The sequence below is a fragment of the Glycine max genome, chromosome 14 (genome assembly GCF_000004515.6).
Source record: "Glycine max cultivar Williams 82 chromosome 14, Glycine_max_v4.0, whole genome shotgun sequence".
NCBI lineage: Eukaryota > Viridiplantae > Streptophyta > Magnoliopsida > Fabales > Fabaceae > Glycine > Glycine max.
Genome location: NC_038250.2, coordinates 1918173 through 1925320, shown reverse-complemented (window position 1 = coordinate 1925320; position 7148 = coordinate 1918173). Strand labels below are relative to the sequence as shown.

At 30.2% G+C, this 7148-nt stretch overlaps 1 long non-coding RNA gene across 1 annotated transcript; it reads left to right on the top strand.

The window, feature by feature from the left end:
- The first annotated feature begins 278 nt into the window (after window positions 1-278).
- LOC102662320 (uncharacterized) lies at window positions 279-2435 on the top strand. Its single transcript, XR_417842.4, has 3 exons — window positions 279-402; window positions 755-811; window positions 930-2435. It is a non-coding gene; the product is annotated as an uncharacterized lncRNA (long non-coding RNA).
- The last annotated feature ends 4713 nt before the right edge of the window (window positions 2436-7148 follow it).

The window sequence follows — 7148 nt, the reverse complement described above, 5'->3', positions numbered from 1 at the left end:
CTCAAAAGTTATATTTACAATAATTTTCTAATTGATGAATGATGTAATTTTTTATATAAAAATTAAATTCAATAATCTTTATTTGATAATATTACTGTGAAAAATATAGTTGGGCGTGGCAATCTGGCATAATGATACACGAAGTGACTGAAAACATCATAGATGCATGAGGTCAAAGAAAACGACAAGAAGGTAGGACCCACCCACTAATGATAATGGTATTCGTGTCGTGTAGTGCACAGATTATTCTCTTTCTCTCTAATCTAATCTAATCTCACACTTAATTTGGTAGTTTGGTTTCGTTTGCATCATGCCTAGCTTCCAATTCTAACACCCAAATGCAATTTTCAGTTCTTACCTCTCTGTTTCCCTCTACACTCCCGAATCCTCCTCACTCATCTGGTATGTGCCTATAATCATTATAACATATAATTTCCTCAATTTAGCCTTTATTCTAGTTTGGAAAGTCTTCCATGCATTTTCTATTTTATATATTTCTATTTCTTTAGCATATATAGCTTACTTACTGATATCATGATTCATGATATATATTCTTGTTACTCATTTTATTATGATACCTTCCCCAATCCTTAATCAAGGGATCATTTCAGTAAATAAAATGAAATATAATTTAATATTGGGATGGAGTATGGACTTGGTAATAAAAATATATATGGAATTGATGTTTTAGCTCGGCACTTTTTCTGGAAGAGCTTAAATATTTTTTTTTAAATTTTTTTTGTTTGAGGAGTAGGAAGTAACACAGTGGTTTGCTGATTTTCATTCCCAAAATGAGCAAAGCAGGTGTCAGGTGATTGTGTTGAAATTTGTTTTTTTTTTTAAAAAAAAAATTTGAATCTGATTTTGGATATTTTTCAGTTGATTTTTTTTTCTTTCCCTTCCAATGATGTTTTTTTTTCCTGTAACAGATTGAGGATCAGATTCAAGTGCATCTTATTGTTGAAATCATTTCCTGTTTGCTGATCCTGGCTGATGAAGAAGTTGGAGGAGATTGATATTCAACCTTTGAAGGTTGTTGAAACAGAATCTACAGTCCAAGCACCCTCCAAGAGAATTGAAGGTTCCCAAGTCACTGTTAATTGAAACCTCCACAACCGAGTCCGAGGATCAAACAACTGCAACACAATATATACAGCAAGAAGGTAACAAGAAATTCCAACTAGACCTCCATCATGAGTATGGAATATTTTACTGAAATAGTTTTATGCATTCAAATGGGGGATATTAGAGGAGTGTTAGCAATACACTTTCTAACACCTCTACGATGGTTAATTAATGAAAACTACAAAATTATGATTGAAGCCAGATCGATGAGCAAAGTTTTGTGATTTTTAGTAAATTTTAATCCATAATAAAGAGTATATTCAAAAGAGTCTGTTAGTGACAGACATTTCTCAATGGGGAAATATAAATATAAGTCACGTACAAATGAAATGCATGAGATTAAGTTTGCTTCAGATATATAGGAACAAAAAATTGAAAAATGATTGCCATTTATTTATTGAGGCAATGCTAGATTTTTTCTGAAGCTCTTTGGGGATCATAATTCATAAGTAAACCATGTTGTCATTCCAACCAGAAAGAAAAGATGAAGGAGATGGTTGCTGTTTGCTTTGATAATTGAATGAACAATTAAGCAAGAGAGGCATTGAGTAAGATAGCAATCATGGAAGAACTACTCTTTAGGTTTGTGTGAAAGCAGAAAGATTTAGATACAACATGAGTGTTGTTCAGCTTTTATTTAATGTTTCATCCAGGATTTACAATGACAACCAGCAAGGGAACAGTATTAAAATTTTCATGAATAAAAACATAAGAAAAGGCTTATTATCTCTTATATGTAAATTACCTTGCAAAATGTAAGTCTTACTACTGATTGTTGGACTGGACGTGGATGCAAAATCTGAATTTAATTATATATGTGTATCATTTTCCCCTTCATAGATAAAGAAATACACAGTCCACAAGAGGATTAAGATGAATTTGTTAAATACGTACTTGAGTATTGACAAAAGGAGGGGGTGACTATTAAGTTAATTTGACTATAGAAATATAATGAGATTAAAAATTTGACTTATTGTACAAAGATGAAAAGCAAATCACTTGTGTCTCGGGGTGCTCGAATAAGGTGGAATTCCACCTTGATGTTAGAGTCTGCTTTTAAATTACAAACAACATTTTAGAGACTTGAAGATACTAATGGGAACTATTTGTTTGAGTTTTAGGTGTAAGAGGATCTTCCAGAGAGCTAGTTATTGATGATTGATGACATTAAATCCCTGGATATAGCAAAATGAAACGAAAGCATGAGAACTATTAATTGGGGAAACTTAATTAGTTACTGAATGCTATTTGTTTATACCAAGTTTCTGTGGGACCAAAGATATAAAATAAACTTTGTTGGGTTTCTTTAATTTGCTAACTGAATGGTTTTGAAACTGCAAAAGCATTGGCTTCCAATTAATGTGAAAGAAACATTAACCTCGTTGTTTGAGCATTATTTCTTTTATTGTGAGGTAGTAGCTCAAGAACTGAACACTTCTGAGTTTCAGTTCCTCATGCTAAGGATTATGGAGCCTTCAAGGAAGACATTTATATATATATGTGTGTGTGTGTGTGTGTGGATTTTGCTGAATTAATGAGTAAGGAATATCTCTTTGAGAACAAAAACGAAAACGAAACCAAGAGAGGAATCATCTGTAAATTGGAATTCATTAATTGGTCGAAGATAAACTCTTCAAAATATTTTGTACTTGTCATGATAGTAAGGGATGTTCTTCTTGTCCCAATTTCCGTACAGTGGCTGATGTGATCCTGTCAACTTTTTTGCATGAGAAAACCTCTGTAGATACATGTATACAGAAAATCATTGAGTCTAATGAATAAGGGTGTAAGCACTCCGTTGTGCTTAAAAGTTAAAACTGGTTTTTGTCTATATTACTACACAATGATATGTAAGGAGAGACAAGGTGGTAGTTGAAACTGGTCATGTTAATATCATAACAGGTAGTTCATTCTTGGAAAACACCAATATATATAGGAAATAAGACAGGTAGCTTTCTGGATCAGGAAATCTGATCACGCTAATTACTCAATAAACAAATTGTATGTTCATTCACATTTATGCAATCATGTGTTTCTCCATACACTAATTGTAATCCTGATTATTTAGCTTTTATAGGTTGAAGGAAATTAAGAGGTGCTAGGCTACTAGTTTGATGAGAACAGCTTATTGAATGAGTCATGAGGGTTGTGCTTGCCGGTTATGATATAAATTGTTGGCATCTAAACCTATTAGATTTCAGTGCTATTAACATAGTTCATGCTGTTAGGCTGTGTTGCTGCTGCCTTTAATTACAGTATAAAGGTTTTAAATTTCCTGCTGCAGGTTCTGATTTTTAATTTATGTTGTTAGATTCTATGTTTGTAGTAGCTCACTTGCTCCTTAGAACTACTACAAAGAAGTTGGGTTATCTTTTGATAATATTAAGGTTTCACATCACATATGCTTTATGGTATGGTAAAGTCATACTTTTATTTTTTATTTATACTTTTGTGAATTAACATTAAATTTTCCCCTTAGAAAAAGTTACAATCTTATATACATTTACAGGAAATATAAAAGAAAGTTTTTTTATGCAAGAGTAAGAGAAATGAATATTGAGTTATTGACCATTGGATTTTATTATAGATGGTTAAGATCATTAGAATATAAGTCATTTTTTTAAATGGTCATGTGATATTAAGAAACTTTTCATCTTAATCATCATATGACTCAGATTTGCTATATATGCAAGATGTTTATTGTGACAGCTAGCTGCAATCTATCTATTAGAAAAATAAGTCAGATCGCACGAAATGCCATTGAGGTAGCTAATGATCTACTCAAACTCCTTTACTTTGCTTTTGTAGTATAAAATTTGAATTAGTTACATTAACTTGTCATCTATATATGTTTGCCTATGTCAACTATTGGATCTCAAACGAACTTTAAAACAATTTCCATCAATTAATCTATGCACTTAGTGATCAATAGCTTTTCGTTAATTAATTTAAGTTGTGTTTACTTAAGCATTAATTGTGTCAACCCAGATCCGCATTATTCAGAAGCAAGATGTTGTAGCTTATGCGTCTTTTGGGTTATTGGATGTGGTTTCCGCAGTTAATACAGATCACACGTGATTTCAAACACAATAAGTTTCTTTGTAGGTAAAAAGTATATTATGATAAAAATAATATTTTTAATAAAATGTTTAATTGTCCTAATTATACTCCTGACTCCTCTTTATATTAAGAGTTCAAATAATGAGTAATTATAAATAAAGTTACAGGACCATTTTTCCTTTATCTAAGTTTTAATCAGTGACATAGTTTTGAGCATCTTACTATTGACTTTTAACACTTGAAAAAAAATGAAAATCTGAACACTTTCACTGTCAGATTTAGAAGTTTAATCAAACTTTTATGAAGTCTCAAATGATAGTAGGTGTCTAAAATTGGCCATCAATAAAGCTGAGTTGAGTATTAAGAAAAATTACTCGTGAAATACTCATTTACAATAAAATGAACAGCTATCTCTTGTAAAAAAACTAGTATAATATAACTTTTGACAGTAAAAAGTATTATAGTTAAAACATCTATGAAATAGACAAAAGAGTGCAATTTCATAGAGTAATTTGAAGTAATAAAAGATCAAAAAGAGTATTTACAAAATTACAACCCCAGGTAATTAAGAGGGAGACAAAAGTAACTGTGCTAAGACAGCTCCCGAAATGGCACGCAAGTAAGAAGTTGTAAGCCAAAACTGGCCTACAGACAACGAGGTTCCCTCCTTCTTTTCACCGTACGTCTCTCTCTATCTCTCTTTCACTCTCCACATGACACACTTTTCTTACTTACATAAACAGTAATTCTTCACTTTAACTTTAATACTATTTAGCATGTTTAAGATGTGGGTGAGCACATGATAACTAAGAATGAAGTTAACAATTTCCATATATACAAACAAACGAGACACCGAAACCCAAGAAAAGCAATTAGATATATATTAGCTAGCTTCGATATCTGTCTCAACCTACACATCCAATTCACTTCTTTATTACCACTTAAGTTTGTTTTTGATATATATATTAGCTAGCTTGTGTTGTCAGGTACACAAAGGGCTCATGAACATAATTTAGAAATTATTTATAATATATTAATTAATAATTAAATTTTTTTTAGTAATTACTTCAAAAATCTTATTTAAATAATGTCTAACTAGTTGATAGGAATAGCATAAAGATCAGTGTATCAAATTAATTGCATTATTAATATCTCTCAAAAGTGGCATTGTCTTTCTTATTACTAGTAAGTTATTGATCTTTTTCTTTTCATTTGTGTCTGGTGATCGCTTTAAGGTTCACTGTTCGATTCAGATCGTACTAAAGCAGAATATACGGTTGTAACAATGTAATGGTGTCAGGTGTGTGTTGTTGCAGCTGTTAATTTTACGTGCGAAAATTAAGAATGAAGGTAACACTAGTATGACAATGATTGGTGTTTCAGAAACGTGACACCGTTAAATTCAAAATTATAACTATTGGTAAATTCAGTCCGGTCATTGAGTCACTTGAGTTAGTGCTTTGGTTTAATCAGTGAGTTAGATATTAGTTTTGTTTGTTTGACCTTGTTATATATTAAAAATTTAAAATTATATATTTATTTATTATATATAAATATATAATTAACATTATTTGAGTAAGAAAAATTTATTTATATTTTAAAATTCAAGATAACTAATGAGATATTAAAATAACGTTATAGAGGTGATTCGTTTTATTTTATTTTTTATAAAATCAGTTGGATCAGACCAATATAATCAAAATATGATACCTAACTAGTTGGATTTGATCAAATCATCCCGAATTAATTGTGCAATTAATCTAATAATAAAACCAATTCGATTAAGCCATCGAATCTCAATTAAACTCATTCAACTGATCATGTTGAACCAGATTTTATAACTATGATCGTGACACTTTTAATTTTAAGTTTTAACAGAATAATAAGAGGGAAAGGCTCGGTAATGCTAATTTTCACTTCAACCCTCATTAAGATGTAGTAGTATTTACTTTATCTTTCATCTTATTTATATTTATTAAAACTAATTCACCTCAGTTTATCCCACAATGAGTGTGGACGTATATATTTATCCTTTTCATTGAAGGCCCAAATGAAAGAATATCATATGATATGTAGTTTTGAGTATCAAACAGGATTGATGTCTCCCTCTAGATCTGGATACAAATCAATAAAATCACTTCGTGATCAAATTAACTAACATCTCATTCAATTTATTTAAATTGCAAACGTTCATCTCATTTAGCCTTATACTCCTTATTTGGAAAAGAAGCAAAAAGAATAATATTGAACGTGTTGTTTTTTTTGCTGCCTAATGCTTATTGTAAAGTCTAGACAGTTAATTTAAACAAGAAAACTAGAGAGAGAGAGAGAGAGAAATTAAGCCCGTGTTTTTGTTATACATCAAATACCTGAGAAGTGGTATTTTCACATCAATGGCATAAAAGAAACATAGAAGCTACTATTTATAGCTCCTGCTTTGAGATCAAACACTGATAAGTGATAAACATGAAACCAAACAAGCTGTAAGGACAAAAAGAAAGCAACAAACCTTCAGCCAATAAAAATTCAACTTCCATTTTCAAGTACCTGTGTATATGTGAAAGCGATAAAACTAAAATGACTTCAATTTTGAGTTTAATGAATATCCACTCTTATCATAAATGATATTTAAATTAATTTCTGATGTATTGATATATCATTACTTATTATCATATCATCTTTTATTCATTAAAAAAAGTACTAAATGTATTGAGTTTTAGTGTATAACTTCTATTATATAGAATACATATTTTTTTATAAGCATACAGAGAATACATATTAATTATTTTCAACATAATTAAATTTTTGAAAAAAATAAGTTAATTTTTTTAAAAGAATTCATTGATTGTCCATGCCTAAATGCGAGCAGGAAAGCAACCATTGATTCTTCTTAAATTTTAAATTTATATATTTTCAGATTTCAGATAGTCTGTTAAAAATTAATTACGAGCAGGAAAGCAAAA